Source organism: Danio rerio, chromosome 23, assembly GCF_052040795.2.
Source record: "Danio rerio strain M-AB ecotype USA chromosome 23, GRCz13ab, whole genome shotgun sequence".
NCBI lineage: Eukaryota > Metazoa > Chordata > Actinopteri > Cypriniformes > Danionidae > Danio > Danio rerio.
Genome location: NC_141043.1, coordinates 38,382,928 through 38,407,307, shown reverse-complemented (window position 1 = coordinate 38,407,307; position 24,380 = coordinate 38,382,928). Strand labels below are relative to the sequence as shown.

The 24,380-nt window shown below is 35.0% G+C and overlaps 1 protein-coding gene across 2 annotated transcripts in view; it reads left to right on the top strand.

Annotated features, from left to right (window-relative positions):
* Nucleotides 1–3,651: 3,651 nt before the first annotated feature.
* The window catches only part of slc41a3 (solute carrier family 41 member 3), a 142,820-nt gene continuing 122,091 nt past the window's right edge, over nt 3,652–24,380 (top strand). For both annotated transcript variants that reach the window (XM_087307549.1, XM_087307551.1), the window contains exons 1-2: nt 3,652–3,762; nt 7,297–7,444. The gene's annotated coding sequence lies outside the window, so the exon portion shown is untranslated. The remainder of the gene's footprint in view (nt 3,763–7,296; nt 7,445–24,380) is intronic.

Sequence of the window (24,380 nt, the reverse complement as noted above, 5' to 3'; positions counted from 1 at the left end):
AGAGATCCTCAGTCTGCTGCCAGTATCTGCAGACGTTAGCTAATGGAACTGATCTTAGACCTGCTTGACCATAAACGGCAGTTCGTTCAGGATAATTCCACATTTGGTTCTTGAAAACATGTTTTTTTTTTTTTAACATTCTACTTGCACATTGTTCAACTTGGATTGACTGTGGAAACTTTTAACCCTGGTACTGAGGGATGTTTCATGCATGTGGAGTCTGAAAAGATGCCCTTGAATTTTGCAGCTTGATGCTTAGAAACGGACTAGTCTCATGCTTCGCATTAACATGCTTAGTTACGGAAAGACAAATTGTTTTTGAGGGGAACAATGTCAAACAGTGATGGGAAAAAAATCAAGTCAGTGAGTCATATACAGCAACAGATAATTTTAATCAGTGAATTGTTAACTTAATTGCTCTAAACAGATCACTTGAATCAGAGAGCCGTTAATTGGAGACTTGCTCTGAACAGATCACTTGAGTCAGTAAGTCAATAACTAAAGTTATGCTCTGAACAGATCATTTGAATCAGTGCAAGGTTAATTGGAGATGTGTTCCGAATGAATCATTTGAATCAGTGAATCAGTAACTGGACGCTTGTTGTGAACAGGTCGTTTGAATCAGTGAGTTGTTACCTGAAGACTTGCTATGACTGGATCATTTGAATCAGCGAATCATTAATTGAAAACTTGTTCTCAATGGATCTCTTTATTTCTAGACATGTGTCTCATCATAGCCTATCATAACTTTCTTAAAGTCATTAGTCTATTTGTTGGTTAACTGGAGACTTGCTCTGAACAGATCACTTAAATCAGTAAGTAGTTAACTGGAGACTTGCTCTGAACAGATCACTTAAATCAGTGAGTCGTTAACTGGAGACTTGCTCTAAACAGCTCACTTGAATCAGTGAGTCGTTAACTGAAGACTTGCTCTGAACAGATCACTTAAATCAGTGAGTTGTTAACTGGAGACTTGCTCTGAACAGATCACTTGAATCTGTAAGTTGTTAACTGGAGACTTGCTCTGAACAGATCACTTGAATCAGTGGGTCCTTAACTGGAGACTTGCTCTGAACAGATTACTTGAGTCAGTAAGTCTGGGGACTTGCTCTGAACAGATCATTTTAGTCAGTGAGTCGTTAACTCTAGTCTTGATATGAATAGATCCTTTGAATCAGTGAGTCGTTAACTGGAGACTTACTCTGAATGGTTCATTTGAATCAGTGAGTCCTTAATTTGAGACTTGTTATGAACAGATCATTAGAATAAGTGAATTTTTAATTAAAGACATGATTTCAACTAATCATTTGAATCACTGGATCATTATCTTGAGATGTGCTCTGAACAGATCACTTGACTCAGTGAGTCGCTAACTAGAGACTTGCTCTGAACAGATCACTTGAATCAGTGAGTCGCTAACTAGAGACTTGCTCTGAACAGGTAATTTGAATCAGTGAGTCGCTAACTAGAGACTTGCTCTTAACAGATCACTTGAATCAGTGAGTCGTTAACTGGAGACTTGATCTAAACAGCTCACTTGAATCAGTAAGTCGTTAACTGGAGACTTGCTCTGAACAGATTATTTGAATCAGTGCAATGTTAATTTTTAGATGTGTTCCGAATGGATCATTTGAATCAGTGAATCAGTAACTGGACACTTACTGTGAACAGGTCGTTTGAATCAGTCAGTTGTTACCTTAAGACTTGCTATGACTGGATCACTTGAATCAGCTAATCATTAATTGAAGACTTGTTCTCAATGGATCTCTTTATTTCTAGACTTGTGTCTTATCATAGCCTATCATAACTTTTTTAAAGTCATTAGTCTATATGTTGTTTCTCCACAAGGTCAGTTGTTTACTGAGTGTTGGCACAGGCAGGCTCATAGTAAGGGATTAACTTTCAGTGTGGTGTTATTTGCAGTAATGAATAATGCAGTTCAGTTTATTTATACAAGCCTATATCTATTTATATGTCAGCAAGTTCTTTGGGCCGCTTGATTTATTACACAACCCTGGCAACTTATTAAATGAGCATGTTTTATGATTTGATTTGAGCTTAAAGGGATCTATCAGTGTCTTAAACACTGTTCAGTATTTTTTCAGACTCTTGCTGTGCTTAAAGAAACGCAATGTTCGTCCAGTCATTCAACAGATTTATTTCTGGAGAGTTCGCCGTTGTTGGAAAGAGTGTAGATCCATCTGTCAGGCCACCAAGGTAACGTTAGGTCAAGCGAATGACAGGCCGCAGGAAATGATGTGGAGATTTAATCTATTAACGTTCTGCAAATGAGGCTTTCTATGAAACGCTGCCTTTTCAATTTGGTACATTTATGTAAGATGTTATGTTAAATGTCAGTGATGGTAAAATAATGTTTTTTTAGGTGTCAGTCAACTGCATTGTGCAATCTATAATAAAACAATAATAATAATGAATATATTTGGTCAGGGTGTAATATACAGTATTGTCTGGTGCTTTCCTGTTTATAGCTTCTTATCATTGGCAGGACTGTGGCATTTCTATGATTAGTGGGGAAACGATTATTAAGTAAGAAATTAAATATCACCCTTTGTCATTTTCTGCTTGAGCATGTATTCAGATTTTAATCATATTTTGCAGCTTGACAACTGCTGTATGTAGTGTGGCCTAACAAATAAATATAGTTTTAAACCAAAAATAGAAAGGGTATGCAATATTTACACAGTAAAATCAATAATATTTTTAGTTTTAGACTGGATTTAAGTTTTAGACTGGATTGAAAAAATTAAAAATAAAAAAATAATAAAAAATAAATAGAAATAAAAAAAATAGTTTTTAATAAATAAAAAACAAATTTATATATTAGCTGATATTAGTACTTTTTTGCACAATTATATATATATATATATATATATATATATATATATATATATATATATATATATATATATATATATATATATATATATATTTTTTTTTTTGTATATATAAGTTGTTTTGTATGTATGAAGAAATGTCATCAGTAGTAAATAATTTGAAATTATTAGTTTAAAATTTTGAATGAAATTCCTTATTTCATGTTATTAGTTATACATTTTATTATTATTATTATTATTATTATTATTATTAGTAATAATAATAATAATAATAATAACAACAGTCACATTATTATTATTATTATTGACATTATTATTATAATTATTAAAGGTGCCTATAATGAAAATCTGGGTATTCCAAAGCATAGTATGATAATAAAGGATCAGTATATAGAAATGGTCATACTGTCAGCTCTAGATACCACAGTTTCCTCTTTCTCATGTAAATTCCAGGAGTGTAAAACCCTGGTGGACAAAAAGCCAATCAGAAGACAAAATAAACTGACGAGTTTCACGGGCTATGCCCTCCTTATTTGCATGTATGCCTACTTTAGGTCATTCATCCGAACCTGACTAGCAGCCACAACGACAAAAGCACATTAACTCATATGCAGTTCTGAGATCATAAAAAAAGCTCTGAAATCATATGCATGCCTCAGGTTGCATTTGATAAATCAAATGTTTTCTAGTGATACAACAGTGATCATTTTCATCCCTTTTTTAAGCGTATATTTCACTTACTACTGTATGTATGTGGGACTTTTATTTTAAAAACGCGAGCGTCAAATTGCTTACTGTGCATTACTGGGCAACGTCAGCACGAGGCACATTCAAACTGGCCTCGGGACGCAAATTGCAAGATTTACAGATTATACGTTTATTCATCTCCACTCAAAAGAAGCATAAGGTATGTTTAGTTACAGCTTGTGCTAATTTATTGCGTTTATTGTGAAATTTGAAGCGTATGTTTCAACAAACACATGTGGATTGCTGAATCATGTCAAGTCACTCAGCTCAACTGTCATCAGTTCATGCAGAGGTTGATACTAAAAGTCCTGGCTGTTTTCTTTGACAATATAGCTTCAAAATCCAACGTGATACATCTCTATCACTCTCTTTTGTCAAGTTTAATGATAATTTAGCCTTTATCCACAATGGATCTGCAGAGCAAATTTGGTTAATGTTATTCTGACTGAGTTTTATTTGTCTGTTTTCAGTGTACATCATGCTCTGTGTGTGTCACGACACAAACCATTCAATTCAGTAACTGCTTTATTGGCATGACAAATATATTGCCAAAGCATTTGCAAAGTTTACATTTAAAAAAGTACAATAATAAAAAAACACACGAAACACAGTAAATAGTAGTAGTAGTAGTAGTAAAAAAAGAAAGATATTTATATATATATAATAATTAAAGAAAATCTAAATCATATATCATATTATTCTATACCTGTATATCGTATTATTATTCAATATATCATATTATTATTCAATATTTCAGATTATTCAGTGTATCATATTATTTATACAAATCAATACTACAAAATAATAATACAATCAGAATAAGCTACATTTAACAATCAACATTTTAGGATAAAACAGTAAAAACAATACAAATCAATATATTTTTCAATGATTCATTAATAATCTAGTGTGTGTGTGTTTGTGTGTGTGTGTGTGTGTGTGTTTGCAAGCACATCACTGGTGTTTTTATTGGTCTCCTGCTCTCTTTTTGTGACAGGCATTAAGGTATTGTGCCACTAAAAGGATATAATCAAAAATATATGGTCAATCATGGACCTTCTGATGCTATGGGTATTTTATAGAGTATTACTGGAGCTTATTAAACCGTTTCTGGACAACTTACGAAGCCAAAAACCTACCATGTAGACATCAGAGAACAATTCACTTGATAAAGCAATGTAGTATATGACACCCTTTTTTTTAACAGTATTTCTATAATATAAAAATTCTGTTATAACATAAAGCAACAGTTTTTTTTAGCATTTAAGCACATGAATGAATGATTTTAATAAAGTTTATAATACATTTTGAATCAAAATATTAAATATTAAAATACCTTTTTTAAAAAAATAAATCTCTTCAATGAAATGACTTCAGTGACAAACAGTGCATGCTTAATTTGCATTAAAGCTGACAGCTTTAGTTTGAAAAGCCTCTCACTGGCGTACATGTGTGAGATGATTTATGAATATTCCTGCACATATTGCCTTGCTTTTGTTCCCTCTGTTCGGGATTTTATTGTAGCTCACAGCTCTGCGGTCAGCATTTGTAGGATTCTCACTCGAACCTCTGACCGCAACATTACCATCAGATTCATCCCAGATAATAAGAGACAGATTTGAACATTGTAGCTGTGGTCGGTTTTCTGTAGACTCTCTGTTATTCAGTTTTCATGTTGTCATGTCCAAATTCATGCGAGCGGGATTTATTCTGACTCAGGATTTTAAATCCCGGTCCAAAGGATATAAATGCGTATGAACTTGATTGCTTCATCAAGATGGCAGTCTAGAAACATCTTGAAGGAATGGAAAAGATGGTTGGAAGCTGTTCTCGCCTCTGTTTCCATCCTGAGAAACACATTCTTTTCTTCCGGAAATAAAACTGTCGATCCCTCTGATTTACTGTCAGTCTGAAGGGATGATGGGAAGAGCCGGGTTTGAGCAAGATGGGTTTGGTGGTTGCAGTTATACTTTCTGAGAACAAAATGTTTTTCGGTGTTCATATTCAGGCCTGATTTGCAGGAATGAACTTGAAGGCACAAACCAGTGTTTATGTAGCTGAAAAAAATAGGAACTGAAGAGACGTAGAACAACAGTGTGTGCTCTTCATTATCATGAGAGAGATAGATAGATAGATAGATAGATAGATAGATAGATAGATAGATAGATAGATAGATAGATAGATAGATAGATAGATAGATAGATAGATAGATAGATAGATTGTTTTGTTTTGTTTTCTAAATTGAACGTGTTTAATGCTTTGGGTGTGAAACTGTCAGCGTGTGTTTTAGTGATCGATCCAAAACCTTCACCCTCTCTGTTCCTCTCAGGTGAAACGAGTTTCTAACCTCCGACCGAACTGCTAAAATCAAGTGTTTCCAGAAGCAGATGAAGACACTCCTCTTCCGCAAACACTTAAAGACACTCTGACATTTCACACACAGCATAAAACACACCAACTTCAGGGAACAAAACCGTTGAGCTTCAAAAATTCAGTCAGGCCTCAAACCTTGGCAGTCTTTCCTTTCCCTGGTGAGTACAAGCCTGATAACAAAAGTGCATTTGTGAGCCGTGGAGCCTTTTTTTCTCTTCACAGTTCAAAGGAAAGACAATTGATTGCTGAAAGGAAAGGACAACTGCACAATACATCATGTCATGCAGCATGAGAAATCCCTGACTAATGTCTCTCACTATTATTGTTATAGTTAAGTTTTTAAGCCAGTTAGATTTATTAATTTTTTTTAATGATTACACAATAGCCCCTTTCACACATACAGACCAGGTCCTTTTTGAAAATACCGGTAAATTCATTCTGGCTATTTTCCGGAAAGAGAAGTTGTAACATTACCGGCAATTTGCCGGAATGCTGCGCTGTGTGAATGCAGAAGGAAGATTACCGTAATAAGCGCGTGCACGTCTAGAATGTGCTGACGTGAGACGTCTGCTTTAGCCAATCAGAACAGTCAGACGCGTTTACGTCCGCACAGTTCATGAGAATAAAAACCTTTGAATATTTTTCCAGACACATTTAGCTGCTAGAAGTTAGTCAGATCACGTTTATATGTTCTTCTTTATGCCAACTGTGTAAATAATCATCGATGAGATGCTTATGATAAGCCATTGTTTGTTTACCTTCAAGCTTTGCGTGTGCCTGTGGAACAGCCTGTGAGCGCCGGCACACGCACATATGAACATCTCGACATGAGAAAGTGATCCTGCGAAAGTTGTTCACAATATTGATCATCCACAGAGTTTGTAATTTAGTCAAATGTTTACAAATACAAGCTCAGCCGTTTAAAGCTCATTTGTGGTGAATGATGTCAGAATTTACCGGTATTTTGGAATGGATGTGTGAATGCTCTTTTCCGGAAAATTTCCGTAACGTCCTCGCCTGTGTGAACAGCGCTTTTTTGAATATACCGGTAAAGTCGTTCCGGAAATTTTCCAGATATTTACCGGTTTCACTGTGTGAAAGGGGCTTTTATCTTAAGGTACAATTCTTGCTATTAACAAACCAACAGCTATGACGTTTAGCTCAGTAAATTCCCCATTCATCAACACAGACTTCATTCTTCTACTATATATACATTTCTGGAGATTGCAAATTATGCAGCCAGAGGAAGGTTTAGCTGCATTTTGTCTTTAAAACGAATGCTACAGGGCGGTATGATGCCGTTTCTTTTTGTGTTTACCAGCTGACCGCTTACCTTCGGCTGGATGGCCTTTCTGTTGTTACCAGTTTGTCCAGTAGCTTGCTGCGTACGCCAGAGGATTTGAGACGCAGAGCGCAGATGACTGTGAGGACGGGGTTTGAGTCTGGCTAAGAACAGTTCCAGAAAGCAGGTAAGAAAAACAAAAGCCAAAAAATTAAACATACAAGTAAACAACATGGTAAAAATCAGGCTGCCACGAGTGCTTTTCGTTTTCTGGATTGCTTTTCAAAACGCTGTCGGTTGGGTTTAGGGAGATGGGTGGGTGCTGGTCAATCGGTACTTTCTTGAACACTATCGGTTGGGTTTACGGAAGGGGATGGGCGCTGGTCAATCGGTGCTTTTAAAAACACTATCGATTGGGCTTAGTGAAGGGGGTGGGTGGGGGTTATCGGTGCTTTTTAAAACACTATCGATTAGGTTTAGCAAAGGGGGTGGGTTGGGTCATCAGTCAGGTGGTCAGTTAGTCGGTCAGTAGACTGTGGCCTCTGGTGGATTTACGCGAGAACAGAAGGTGCAGATGGCACTGAGTATGTAATAAAAAGGAGCCTGGGGGATAGGTCGGTTGGTCAGTCGATCAGTTCACAGCAGCTTCTGGTAGATTTATGCGAGAAGAGCAGGCGCGAATGGCACTCGCCAAAGAAATTTGAAATCTCAAAAAGCGTACACAGCGACCTCTGGTGGATTTGCAAAAACTGGGATGTATTTGCTTCTCTCCAGAAATGTATCTAGGAGTACAAAAACAGAATGAGCCTGGGTTGCCATTAATAGTTAGTTGGGTTTAGGTAGTTGTAGGGCTGGGGATGTAGTTTAAGATCATGCAGAATATGTACTTTATAAGTACTAATAAACAGCCAATATCTTAATAATATGCAGGAAATAAAGTAGTTATTTTTGAAGTGGTTCAAAACCTTTTTTTCTTGTCTTAGAAGAATTTTAAAATCCTTTTTTTGATCAATTTTAAATGTTGACTACTATAAACAACTAGTTATTAGTGAGAACTGATACTTGAACATAAGTGTTATCGAAAAGTTGTATATATATATAGATAGATAGATATATAGATAGATAGATAGATAGATAGATAGATAGATAGATAGATAGATAGATAGATAGATTAATGGTATTAATGTAATATAAATTTATTATAAAAGCCATGTATATATAACAAGGCTGCAATAAATTGATTAAAAACTCAAATTTACATTTTAAAATATTTCCATTTTGTCAAAGAATCTAGCTAATTAGCATAATATAATGATTATAAAGGATTATTTGACACTAAATATTTGAGTAATAATAATAAAAAGTAATAATTCCTTATATCTATATAGCACTTTTCTGGTCACTAAAAGCGCTTTACACATTGGGGGGAATCTCCTCATCCACCACCTGTGTGCAGCATCCACCTAGATGACGCAACGGCAGCCATATTGCACCAGACCACACCCCATACACCAGCTGATTGGTGTAGAGTAGACCGAGTGATAAAACCAATAATGATATCGGGATGGTTAGGAGACCATGATGGACAGAGGCCAGTGGGCAAATTTGGTTAGGATGCCAGGGTTAAACCCCTACTTTTTTTAAAGGACATCCTGGGATTTTTAATGACCAGAGAGAGTCAGAACCTCGATTTAACATCTCATCCGCAAAAATGCCACTCACTTAGCAGAGACCTCTTTATTATACTGGGGCGTTAGGACCCACATTAGTTTTGACTAAATGAAACTTTAATAACAAATTTTAAAAGTAATACCGACCCACACATTTAAAAAAACTATATCTGAATACACTACATACCCAGGATATATATATATATATATATATATATATATATATATATATATATATATATATATATATATATATATATATATATATATATATATATATATATATATATATATATATATATATATATATATATATATATATATATATATTTGCACTGGGAATGAATAACTATAAACCATGGGTGCCACTGTTCCACTTCGATACAGATTAAGAAATGTATTACCAGCTGACAAAGACTGGCATGGACTGGGGTTATCATTAGACAATATGATGTTACAAAAGCAAGAGGGAGGAGGAACACACTCACTTCACCATGCTGAAGGTTACTGTGTGTGTATGACATGGGAAAGATTCATATCGTTGTGCAAACCCCTTCATCAGGAAGGATTCTTATGACTGTTTAATATCGTGTAGCAGAACACAGCTGTGCAATGTTTGTATTGCTGAGGCATAGACTGATCAGGGAAGCATTCAGTTTGTATAAAGCACAGAATATAATTTTTACTCTTGATGTGCATGTTAGTATGTATTGCCTTTCTATTGTATAATACATACTTTTTACACTCTAAGAATTTATATAAGTTATGATATACATACATCACGTTTTTATCTTAATTTAACCTGATTAATTTAAAAAAAACATTCTACTTTTTTTGGAAATAGACTTATTTTACAAGTTCCCTAGAGTTGAGTTGTGCTGTTTTTGAATCCATTTAGCCAATCCCTGGGTCTGGCTGGAGCACCTTAGCATAGCTTAGCATAAATTATTCAGTCGTATTGGATCGTTAGCATCTCGATCAAAAAATAATAATATATTTTGACAATTTTCAAATTCAAAGCTTTAAGTGCTGAGTACTTTCATTGTACCAGCTGCAGGTATGGTACGGCAGTAATTTTCCTTGATAAAGTTCTTAGTCATATTGGTCTAGAACAGGCATGTCCAAACTCGGTCCTAGAGGGCCGATGTTCTGCAAGATTTAGTTCCAACCCCGATTAGGCCCACCTGGGTTAGCTAATCAAGCTCTTACTAGGCTTTCTAGAAACATCCTTGCAAGTGTGTTGAGGCAAGTTGAAGCTAAAATCTCCAGGACACTGGCCCTCCAGGACAGAGTTTGGACACCCCTGGACTAGAAGATAGCAAATTTTAATTTTCTGCCAGTTTTAGTACACTATGTAACTGTCAAGCTTTTAAAAAATAAAATTAATATTTTAAATAAAACTATAGCAAGATGCTAATGGTCTAATCCAATTCAATGCACTATGCTAAGCTAAGCTAAAAATGTTCCAGCCAGACCCGCAGATTGACTATTGACCACTATTTTCAAAAAAGTGGTGTTCCTTTTACCTTGAATCAATTCTAATTTTATAGTAAGTCCTTTTTTATCAGTTTAATGTAAACGACCTGTCAGGTTAATTTGATTACATTTTTTACAGTGTACTGATACCCCTCCTGTTTTGTTTGACTGTTTTCAGTGGGTAAAGGCGGTCTTTTACAGTATGGTTTTTAACAATCCTTTACAATTGTAGCTTGTAAAATTGCATCGAAAATGGTTTTAGCAAAATTTCTTTCAAGCAAAATGAACTGCCAGGGGTGTAATTACAGTAATTTCAAACCAAATTCCAAAATATTGGTTGTTAATATTTGTTATTGGTTTGACGCTCGTCGTAAGAGAACATACTGTGTCTAAAATCTTCTGAGACTACTTCAATTTTACCATCGGGAATTTATTTATCGCAGTTGCAAACATTCAGTTTTCAGTAAACATGTCAAACCTGCGATCAAATTTTCATCATGGTCTCACTCTGAAAACGTGGCCCTATATACATTTCTGGAAATCGCAAATTATGTAGCCAGAAGTATGTACGGCTGCATTTCATCTTTAAAACGAACAAAAAACTTTTTTTTGCTTACCAGCTCACCGCTTACTAATGTAAATCACAGGGTGAGAATGTGGTAAAAACTGGAAACTTGGTAAAAATCAGGGACTTTTCTATTTCTGGATTTCTTTTTAAAACACTAGGAAAGAAGGTGGGCCAGGCAATCTGTGCTTTAAAAAAACACTATTGGTTGGGTTCAGAAAGGGGGAGGGTCGGGGATCGGTTTGTTGGTCCTCTAGTGGATTCTGTAAAAAAAAAAACTGCAAAAAATGTAGCTCCTGGGACGTATTTTGCTTTCTCCAGAAATGTATCAGAATGAGCCTGGGTTGCAAATTTTAGGATTTCCAAAATTTGTCCCAGACAACCAATCCATGGACAAAAAACTGAGCTGGGCTTAAAGGATTGGTACACCCACAAACAAAAAACTCTTCCCTCATTTACTCGCCCTTTACTTGTTCCAAACCAGTTTGAGTTTTTTTTTTTTTTTTGAACACAAAAGAAAATATTTTGAAGAAAGCTGAAAACTAGGGACTTCCTTAAAAACAAATACTATAACAAACAAAAAGTCTATTATGGTATATTATGGTACTAAATACTTAAAGAAAAAAAAATCACAAGAATAAGTTGCCAAAGATTGGAACCATTGAATTCACAATCTATTGAGTTGCACAGAAGTAAGCCATACATTTTTAGAATGACATGAAGATTGAGTAAACAGTGACAGAACTGAAACTTTTGTGTGAACTATCCCCTTAAGATAAGACCAGAAGGGAAGATTTTCAAACCCATTGACCTCCACTGCAACTTTGGAAACATCCTGACAAAAAATGTTTACTCATCACTAGCATGCAAGCCTATTGCATGAAAGAAAGTATATTTGGTTTGCCTTTGGGAACAGTGTGGTGTCAACACTTTAACTAAGGAATCAATATCAAATACAGCACCAGCTCCAGATGCTTTATTCGAGCAATTTTTTTTGTCCTACCCAAATGTCTGGAAGCACATCACATGCAATTTAGCCTTTTATTATATTCTCAGCATTATGATGCATGCCAAGTATTCACATTTCAATATGTGCAAAATGCAAATTACGACACAATATTCTCATGAACTTTTATCGACTTGCTCACTGATATTCTGAAACTGTTACTGCAAATTACATTATAAATCACTACTGGTTAAATTGTATTGCAGACAGAGAGAGAAACAGGCAGACATGGTCTCTGTGAGTGTTTCCCTATATATAGCTGAACAGTTTACATTGTGGCCATAATTTGATGGTTGAGAAATCAAGTCCATACTAGAATAACATGCACACGGCTCAGTCTGCATACAGGAGATCTGCAGCCCAATTTGAATTTAATCAGATTGTGTTTGTACAAATTTCAATATTTTGACCCAGCATGACGGAACATTGTTCAAAAAGATCAAATTAACTGTTCCTTCAAGTTTGTCTTCTCATTATTATTACTGTTATTATAAGTGTTGAAAATGGTTGAGCTGATGCATATTTTGGTAGAAACTGTGTTTAGTACCATTCAGAATACCATTAAATATGTGTTTATTTTCATTTAGGTTAAAGTAAGTAATATAAGTTTATTTTATTCATCAATAATCACACAATAAATTGTTCAGGAGTGATCAATAAATATAAAATTCACTATTAATAACTGAGTATTAATAATACTTAATCACAATATAACAGCAAGCACAAAAGAAGATTGGATTCTTCTTCTTCTTCTTCTTCTTCTTCTTATTATTATTATTATTATAACAATTATTATTAATACAGTTTTTCTCAGTCGATTTGGTACATTTCTCAGATCAGAATTGAAACTTGCAAAACAGCATTTCTCAAAACATTTTGTACAAATAGCAAAACACCATGGATTACCTGCAAAAGCCAGTCTCTTGCTCAAAATCCTTAGTTCATCTCTCAAAACTTAATTTCCATGTCAATGAATGTGTCAGTGCCATCAGAATTAAAAGTCCTTGTGTGATTGTGTACGGAGACAGTGAAAGACAGTGAAATTACTTAGTCATGTTGTCAATAAACCAGAACACCCCTTCAGAGTACACTGATGTAAACTTTGGCACATTTTTTTATATATTTTTTTGTTTGTACTGTAATTTGTTGACAGATCTTGTCATTGTGATACAGAAAGGAACAGACATCTCTCCATTCCGTCGGTGCCAGTGGCATAGTGGTTAGTGTGTCAACACATGGCACTCCGGTGTTCACGGTGACCCGAGTTCGATTCCCACATCAAGGTCCTATGCCGATCCTTTTGCTCCCCACACTTTATTGTCTATTCTACTGTCCTATCAATTAAAGGTGAAAACCCCAAAAAATAATTATAAAAAAGATAAAAAGTCAAGATTCATCTGGGAGAAATGTACCAATTGTAGACAGATTTAGAAATAAAGTAATGGAAATGTATAGGAAAATACATTATGGCAGACTATTATGACAACTTGTTCAGCCATTTTGCATTTAAGGACTTATGCCATGTACCAATGAATAAGTGTTGTGGGAGTGAGACTATTCAACACAGACCAAAATAAAAAGTTTGATCAACATGACATAAGCAATTGATAAAGTAGGACAGCAGAGAGTTGTACATTATCATTTGCATGGATGAAAGCAGGTATTTGCAACTTGTTCAAAGGAATGAGAAGCTGCTCTTTTGATGTGCACAAGTGGTTTGAAGATTGAACAGGTAGTTATGACTATTTCAATTCTGATCTGAGAAATGTTCCAAAGCGATTGAGAAAAACTGTAATGTTATCAGATTTTCTTTGAAATAAGAATGTGTTAAGTGAGCAGTTTAAAATGCAAACTACTAAACAAATAGTGTCAGCTAACCTAATGTGAAGAAAAGGTCAAGTAAGCTAAAATGTGCTTTTCTTTTAGAAAATCAATAATGTTAAGCAGTTAGGGGTAAATAATTTATGCTATAAGAGATTTTTTTTTCTCAAAGGTAATATCAATTAGACAGACAGACAGATCAGATGCACGGTAAAAAACAATTGATTTGTGTTGAGACAACATGAAGGAATTAAGTTAACTTATTAGTTTTTACAAATTTAAGTGGATTGAACAACAAACAATTAAGTTGTCCCCAAAATACTCTTTAATTGGGTGGCTAAAGCTCTTTTTAAATACACTGTAAAAATGCAGGGTTACAAACAATTCCTTTGTTTTTTTTCAATACAAATTAAACTAACTTATTTGTTTTTACAAATTTAAGTTAAGCATAAAACAATTAAGTTGTCCCAAAAAATCTCAAGAATTGTGTAGATTCAGCACATTATAATTAAGAAGTTTGAACAAACAGCAAAAAAATGAGTATAGAGAGAAATGAGATAGATAGATAGATAGATAGATAGATAGATAGATAGATTGATTGATAAATTGATAGATTGATAGATGGATGGATGGATGGATGGATTAAATCTAAAGAGAAACCTAAGGTAAAAAAGTGATATTAATTTATTTGTATATAAAACCTTTTAATTAGAAAATGTTTGTAACTGTAAGGCAAATAGTGTTGAATTTCTATATTATTCTATTTCTAAAAGTAAAGAAACGTGCTCAGATATGCTTTTTAAACAAACAGAAACCTCTGACGCAGCCTTGCTCAGCTTGACCAGACACAACTTTCTCTCAGTCCGCTGTATTATCGATCATGTGTTTACAGTGACGGTAAAAGCTCAGATTCAATCAATATTTGTCTCCGTGAACCTTTGGTGTTCAGGTGAGCGATGACGTAAATGATTTCCAAACAGTCTGCTTTCTGGCAGATAAATGTTTCATAGGGACATTTGCACCTCGCTGGATATCGGCCACACAATTCAGCACGATAAAGAATTTTTGTCACACGGTTTAACACGAGGACAATCTGAAAATCCTAAACTGTGTGTTATTTGCTCAGTGAGTCAGCTGTCTTTTTACATTTATTGTTTTAAAAATGGCGGAAGTGTGTGGCTCATGGCTAGAAGCTCATCAGGGAAGGTTTCTAAGAAAAATATTGATTGTTTCCAAACAGCCCCCCCCCCCCACCCCATTTTAAAATTATTAAAATGTATACTTTTACTTATAGTTTTTAATGCTACTAATAGTTTTTATTACTTTAGTTTTCACTATTTTCACAACATTTTCATGTGACAATAAAAGTGATTTGATTTAATTTGACATTATTTAAGGATGAGGAAAGTAATGCTAACATCAGACTGATGTTTTTAGCATTTGCTCGCGGTTTCTTGCCTTGTCTTAGACTACACTCTAAAACATATCTGTTAATTAACAGGTTTCATATCTTTAGGATTCACAGTGTTTTTCTGTTTATTTGTGGTTGCAAATTGTATTATGGTATGTTGATCTCTGCTCTGTCATCCTTTAATAATGAAAGTTCAACTGTTTGTTTTATCGAAGTAACTATTACTAAAGTTTTAGTGGTTTGAAACTTTATATTGTATTATAAATAGAGTTATTAAGTCTGTAAAATAACAGAAAAAGTACTGGCATTTTATTACCAGGTTGTTGTTTCGAAATTTACAACACCAAACCAGACAATGTACATTACTTTAAACTATTAAAAATGTTAATAAAAGTCACTTTTCCTAACTTTGCAACATGAAAAGTTGTTGGAGGAAAGATAAAGGTCCCACAATGCAATTAAAAAGCATAAATAAATACTACTAATAAAAAAATGAATCACTATTTTGACGCTGTATATATATATATATTATTTATTATTTTGTATATTTATATATTTATATACACACACACACACACACACACACACACACACACACACACACAACATTTTGTGTATATTGTGTATAGAACTACATGTTTTCTGTTATTTATGACATCAGTATTTCTGGGGTCATTAAATGCATCTTAAACTGATGTTAGACCTGTTAAAGAAAGCCATATGCACTGCATTGGTGCGGTTCAGAAATGGACTGAGATTTGCAGGTTTACAAATACACTTTTGAAGTTGATATTGAATATTTTTGCCAGTTGTCTGTGTGGATTCATTCAATAATAATTCTTTTTCAAAGTGCATGTCACTTAGGCTAATGCTCATAATAAGGTTTTGAAGAAGAAACTTCAGATCTTTACTCATTCTGGACGAATAAAATAAAACTTCAGGATAATGCCCAAGTGATTTTCACCGACAATGAGGTACCGGGTGAATATGCAAAATCACTCCCTGACATTATGGTGTTTAATGAAACACAGAAAAACCCCAATACACAAGGTGGCGTTGCGCTTCTGACACACTTATTACACAGAATAAGATGTCACCCTCACGCTTCGACTTCTGTTTAACCTCCACTACAGCACCTTGTCAAAGTTTGCGGAAGCCATTAAATAACATTAGGTAAAGTGAAACTCAGTATTAAATCCTGTTTGATCTGTAATTTCTATGTGCTCAACTAGAACATTTTGTGCTTGAGCTGTTTACTGAAAATTCAAGAAGAATTCAAGACATGGGAACAAATTAGTTAGTTATTTATTAATGCAGTGCTTTTGACAAATAAAAAGTATTTTAAAAATAAAAAGTAAAAAAAAAATAAATCGAAATGAATCTTTAATGCCTGTTGTTTTGGCGTATAAAACTACATCGGACCAGAGTCGCGCATGCCAAGATCTGTTTGACCCAGCTGTCGAATAAAGCTAGTAATACTGTAAATAAGGTCAATTTTCCACAATGTGTAATAAGGAGCCATGGTTATAGATGTGGACTCGCTTGTATGGGTTTATATTTAATCTGAAAAACCCATCACTACCACTACACTTGGTAGTAGTGTTTTAGCTCTTTTGGTCCGTTTAGAAACTTTGCTGTGTGAAAGCGAACCGCACCAAGAACAAAGAGCAACAATGTAACAATTTTAATCCCTGTTTCGGAACAACGGAATCAATTCACAGGTGTGAAAGCACCCTAAAACTGTTCATGATGCAGCCCATCTGTTGTTTGGACCATTGATCACAGATCACTAGCTCACAGCATGGAACAAATTCAGCAAAGTGTGTGATTAGGTCTGAAGAAATGACTCAGCAATATTGCTATTCATGGAATATGAATGCGTCACACACTGTTTCAGCAGAGAGATCTGTGACGGTGACATGCAGCTGCAGGCCGCTTTCATGAGATCAGCAAAAAAAATCTGTCAACCACAAACTCTCAAGTAAAGCAAAGGAGAAAAGCTCTCATTGGACATAAGAGCGCAGTAACTTGGAGCTTTATCTAAGGTTAACTTTTGAAGAGGGTCTATTGTATAACATTACACAACACTGAACATTTCTCCTCAGGCTCATTGGCACAATTGCTCCGTTTCTTTCTAAATAGTGTCTCTGTGTTGGTGGTTCAGGGCCTGATTATACGATCAGTAGTTTGTCTTGAGGGAACACGCTTTACTACTAAATGCTGTGTTGGTTTTGGCTTGTTTATACCAGTGGGCAAGCAGAGCTATTGTATACATGCTCAGATTGGAGTGTTCCATCTCTGGGTGATGTTTTATGAGAAAGATTTATGCTGTTTTTTGCTTTTTGCCAAGTAAGTGTTGGCAGATCATAAGCTGGGTGAAAATCATTTTTCTTTACCGTAGTGTTTGAGGTGTGTGTGCACATTTGGACACATTTAAACCAATACATATTGATCTGACATTTCCTTACACATGGTGTCTGCCGAGTTAAATTTTGTTAATTAATTTTCCTTAAGCTTAGTCTCTTGTTTATCACAGCGGAATGAACTGCCAAATATTCCAGCATATTCTTTTTACTGTGGATGCCCTTTCAGTTGCAACCCAGTACTGGAAAACCCCCATATACTCTCGTATTTACTCACTATGGCCAATTTTGTTTACCAAAGTCACTTATTCCACATGTCTTTAGATTGTGGGGTAAACCGGAGCACCCGGAGGAAACCCACGCCAACACAGGGAGAACATGTAAACTCCACACAGAAATGCCAACTGGCCCAGCTGGCACTCGAACCAGTGACCTTCTTGCTGTTAGGTGACAGTGCTAACCACTGAGCCACCGTGCCACCTAGAGTTAAATTCAAAAACAAAACTTAAAGCATTTTAATTTTACCAAATTCCCAATCAGGCCAACATTCATCCAATCACCAAACATCCATCTCAATAAAACCCTTTAACAAAAGTTTTATTTATTAATTCGTTTTACCAATATGGTTTAATTATCTTCCTTTCAAACACATTGGTTGTTATTTAATATATGTGGCTTAGAAATAACTAAATTTAAAGTTAAAACCAAGTAATATTCTTTTCCAGCCCAGCAGGCATAGGATGTCAACATGACGTCAGATTAACATTGTACCCCAACATCATGGGGATGTTGCCTTTTGTTTAGAAATGAAAATCAGGTTGACGTCAGAACTCAACGTCAGGCTGACATCAATGTCCAACGTCGGACAGATGTTTTAATTACTTTTTCAACGCAACCTAAAACCAACAAAATAACAACATCTAATGATGTTACAGCTTGACGTTGTGTGGACGTTACCACTATAACATCTATCAGACGTTGCATTTTGGTTGTCATACCTGACAAATAAATGTCAGTATTTAAAGTCAATATGACATTAATTTAAGATATTGGCTTGACATTGGGATTTGATCACTTTCCAACACAACCTAAAAACAACAAAATATCAACGTCATTTCACGTCGTTATTTGACATCAAAATAACATTGTCCTTAGATGTTGGCAACCTAAATCTAACCTAATATAAACATCTTATGATGTTGTTTGTCTGCTGGGAGGCCAAAAATCCTTAAAGGGCACCTATGGTAAAAAATCTACTTTTCAAGCTGTTTGGACAGATCTGTGTGTTGGTATAGTGTATAGACCGTCATACTGGGGTGATATGAACACACCCAGTCCTTCTTTTTCAATTTAACTACAAAAAAAAGGGTCGGCCAATTTGAGCTGTTTTCAAATCGATCGCACCATTACGTAGGTGTGCGATTCCCCCCGCCCACCGAATTGATTGACAGCTGCGCGCATTAACATGTTCCGGTAGTCGCGTGTATATTTCAACAACACCAGGCAGACATACCCAAAGCAACCGGGAATAAAAGGTCTGTTCTGTTCGCTAGGATCAGCAATCATCATCAAATGTGATTAAGAGTAAGTTTCACATGTTTAAAGTGTTTTAAAACAGAGTATGTGTGTAATTAATTACAGCGTTTTACTTCAGCTTTACTTCATCAGCACAGCCGCGTGTCAGAACAATTATAAAAGAAGACGCTTCAATCCCGGTTTGTGGAAGTTAAATCAGGTTTATTTTGTACATTAGCATAACAGATATCCACACTTGAGGTTAGCCTTAACTAGGCTAAGCGCTCTGTCTGTCTGCCTACCTGCGTGTGTGTGTGTATCATCTGCGGTGTGTGTGTGTGTGTTTGTGTGTGTGCGCGCGCGTTTACTTTGTAACGATATTTTGTGTGACTCATCAATGCAACTTCACAATACTGGTTAGTAAAGGTTAGTTCTTACTGTAGTATCTTACAAACGCTACATGAGACCTTCTTCCTTTAAGTCTGTCTGTTGTCTGACGCAGCTGAGGGAGGAGGCATGTAGAAATAGTAGGCAGGAAAGACTCGTCTTAAAGGCGCAGTACGACAAAACCACCCCCTGCTGGAAATCAGTATAAAACAGCATCTTGTAAAAGGTATAATGAAAAATCTGATGGGTATTTTGATCTGAAACTTTATATACACATTCTAGAGACGCAAAAGACTTATATTAAATCTGAAAAAAGGGGTAACCTAGGTGCCCTTTAATGTTTAGCCTCGTATAAGTCTTAAATTTCATTCATTGTGTTAAAAAGGTCTTAAAAAGTTTTGAATTTGATTTGATGAAACCTGTAGAAACCCTTTTACGATATGTCAGGGGGGTGGTGGTTCTTTTTTACTCAAAATGTGGACCTTTTTTGCCATTATTCACCTTTAAATTTTATATTTAATTATGATGTTTAAATATTCCAATAAGTGGCATTTTAAGCACTATTTTAGCTGGATTAGCTTGTTGTATCTTCCACTTTTGATGTACCAAAGATATTTTCAAAATTTTTATAACAAAACAAATATAAAAAATGCTTTACGATTTTTTTCTAGCCTCTCTTGAAAATTCTTCTAACAACAAAAGCCTTATTATAATAAACGGCAAAAGTCAGTCTAAGGCACTTTAAAAAATGTGGAAAAAATAATAAAAAGCCATTACTGACATCATGGCTATTTCTTAAAACTGCACCTACACGTTTTGATAACACTTGACTTCATCAGGGTAACCTGATGTAGCTGCAGTTTTAAGGCATGCCAATAAAGGCTTTTTATTTTTTTCCCACATTTTTTGAGTGCCTTAGACTGATTTTCATGTTTATTCTGATAAATCCCTTACACAAAGAGCACCGACACATTATTTAAGCTCCCTCTGAAAACTTTTTGTTTGATTTTGGATTTTTATACACAGCCTGATTAGTATTAAAATTAACTTTAATAGTCTGCTTTTGGTGCTTCTGACCTTTTCATTGGTCTTTTTTTTCTCTCAAAAATAAGTTTTAAGTTTTAAAATAAAAGTGAGGCTATACTTGTAAAATGTTTTTTTTTTTTTTGTTTTTAACAAGTCGGTCAATAGTGAAAGTTGACTTCATTTATGTCATATTGTGCATTTTCTTAAAACCTTCGATGGGATATTTCCACAATTTATGATGATAAAAATAGGTAAACTGAGAATATAGTGGCAAAAATTTTGGACCAACCTTTCGAATAACCCAAACAGCTTATTATTAGCTTATTCAACTCACCTATAGCGCATGTCTTTGGACTGTGAGGGAAAACGGAGCACCCAGAGGAAACCCACGCCAACACGGGGGTTACCATGCAAACTCCACACAGACAGCGACTTTCTTACTGTGGTTAGCAATAGTGCTAACCACTGACTGCATTTATTTATTTCATTTTTAAAATAATTTCTTTATAATACCTATTCACATTTCATTATAGCACAGTCTCAATTCGCAAACACAAATCAGACTGGCAACTCTTTAAATGTGGGGGCATCGGTTAAATAATTTAGTGAATTATTATTTTATGCTTGTTTGTGCATTTTTCTAATGAGTCCCTGTTTGAACTCTTCGTCTTTATCCTGCGGTGTCGTCAACAGTGTCGTGCTTTTGTTCTGCTTCAAAGAGAATAAATTCCGGATATCAGTCTTTGTGCCCAAAATAGAAAGTGAGGCAGAAAACAGTGAATAGATAATGGTAGACTTTGATTGCATTGGCTCTGTCAAGACTCATCAGAAATGGTCGAGCTCATCAGCGTTTTCAGAGAATGATGAAGTAGGCCACGGGATTGTGTGTTTGTGTGTGTGTGTGTGTGTGTGTGTGTGTGTGTGTGTGTGTGTGTGTGTGTGTGTGTGTGTGTGTGGCTGGCACTACAGTGGGTCAGGACTAAAACAATGGGTGTTTTTCTCTCTTTAAGGGCATCTGGGGTACAAGAGTCCCCCAGCCTGATACAATTGATGAGACCGATTGTTTTTTAAGGGATAGTTGAAAAATGAAGGGAAAAATGAAAATGTACTCACATTACATCCAGCCTTTTAAAGACCTTTGGGATAAAGTTGTAGAAAGGCACAGGTTAGGCTACAAAAACATTTCAAAAGCTGGAAAAGTTATTTGCAATGTGATTTAATTTCAGGCTGTATGACATATAAGGTAATTATATCAAAGGTGTATGATGATTCTCTATAGGTACTGTATGTATACTGTACAATATACACTATTATATAGGCAAGGGAAGTTTATTTATATACAGTAGCGCATTTCATACACAGTGGCATTTCAAAGTGCTTTACATAAACAGGAATAAAAGAGACAAGTGTATAAGAAAATAAAAATAAATAATAACAGTGATTAAAACAGACTTAAATGTCTTAAAACTAGTAATAAACGAATGAAAAAGAAAAAAGACAGTGTGATCTGTGAGTTTAGGCCACGGGATTGTGTTTGTGCAATAAATTCGATTTTATTTTTAGCTGTATTTTTGATTTGGGACCTTTGATGTGCAAAAAGTCCTTTACACGAAAAAAAAAAAAAAATATATATATATATATATATAAAACCTAATTTTTTTTCAACTTTTTGACTGCTAGTGTGCATAAATATATGCAAAAACACTCAAATATAGCATAGCACTGAAAGCACACATGGCTCAAAACACGAGTGTTGTTGTTCTCCGGTTTTGTTAATGATCATAATCTTCCTAATCATATCTCTTGAGTGTGATGGATGTTGACGTGAATGCAGTCCTAAAAACATTTCTTGGACTCAAAGTTAATGATTAAAATTGCAGTATATGTCTGTGCGTCTGTCTTCATGTGTTTTTGAGAGCGAGAGAGCGAGAACACTGGTACATTTTGTGCCCTCAACAGCCCCGTCACTGCCAAACACATCAAATTAGATCCATGTTGTTGTATCTCTGGCTCTGAACGGGCACCAGAAGGCCCTTTTGTGGTTCCTTCCTACTCCCGTTTTTCGCATTTGTCCGCTTCATTGCTTTTAAAAATAAAACAAGACGTTATGCAGATCAAATACAGGAGCCTTTGAGATGGATCTAAATTTTCCATTTTAAATGAGACACACATTATCCACACAGTAAATACAGTGTGATACCTTGTGTGCATATTTGGGGACAGAAAGCACAAACAAGTAACAAAACAACAAGGTTGTCGCTCTCCAATTACACTATAGGTTTACAGTTTGGGGGTTAGTAAAACTTTTAAGAATGTTTTTTTTTAAATAAAGTACTGCTCACCGAGGCTGATTTTTATAACATCCAAAATACAGTTAAAAGCTGAAAAATGTGAAATATTATTACAATTTAAAGTATTTGATTTCTAATTGAATGTAGTTTAAAATTGTATTTAGTCCTGTGGTTGAAAGTTGAATTTACTGCAGTTGTCAGTGTCACATTATCCTTCAGAAGTCATTGTAATGTGGTGATTTGCTGTTCTGTTTTAATTAGTCACTAGTAGGGCTAGACAGAACCTGCGGAATTTTTTAGTATTTCTGCAGAAAATTTTGTAAAATATCTGTTAATTTATGCTAAATGATTTTGGGAGTATCATAACATATGATATAAAAATAGCACCTTATTTAATTTTATTTACAATGAAAATCCAATTAGATCCACTTATTTGATAAACAAAGCAAGTCTCTGAATCCTGGTACGCTTGTGTCATCGAGCTGCTGTTTTCTTCACGGCTGCTTTTAGGTGACGGACACAAAAGCAAAGCGCCAAAATGGAAAGATGTTCACACATCACGGTCTTTCTGCTTTTACTGAATCTTTTGTTTTGAACATACAGAAAGCGACTAGCGTCAATCTGCCTCAAAAATATTATAAACGTTCAGAACATCACACAATGTCTGCAGAAGCTGTTTTTGGAGGAGACGAGCAGACATTATCACTGTGCTTGCCCTGGCTCAGTCCCGCTTGTCACCAAGATGCAGCACGGGTACAGCACACACACACACACACACACAAGAATGAACGTTACGAAAACGATAGTTTGTTGTACAGTTGGCGGTTTTCTTCTATTATTTGGGACGATTGCATTCAGATTAGAAGTGAACTGGACCAGAGTTTGTGTGAACCGTACCCCAGGCCACCTTTTTCAGGCAGACTTGGGTACGGTTCACTGGTGTGCACCCGAGTTCTGAAGACATGTTCACACTAGATAAACGTACCGTACCATGACGTCAAGCAAACCCGGGTGCGGACCAAAAGTGTTATAAAAAACAGAAAATATTATTTTACAAACTGTATTGTAAGTAAATCATATATAAACATTTTTATACTACTCAATGACATTACTGAAATTAATTTAAAACCTACATAATTCTAAATGTACACTCATTTACACAAATTAATAAATAGACTGATGATGATGGGCTAAAAATCTACGGATTTCTGCGTGCATACATTCCGTGTGGGTCTAGTTATTAGTTATTTTTATAACAGTGACATGTTTTTTAATACTTACAGTGATTTTTTTCCACCTTTCCATATTCTTGTGGATACAGTTATGCATTTTGATGAAAAGTATATTAAAAAAACAGCATTCATTTAAAATACAAGTCTTTGTTTACTGACGATTAGTAATAAAGACATTAATAAAATAAGCAGACATTTGAATGGTATTTTGAATAGTATCGTTTCACAAAAATTCTCAAAAATATGAAGTAACTCAACAGTTTTCAACACTAATAATAATAATAATAATAATAATAACAATTACAATACATTTTCTTGAGCAGCAGGTCATCAAAATAAGTTCTAAATGATCATTTGACT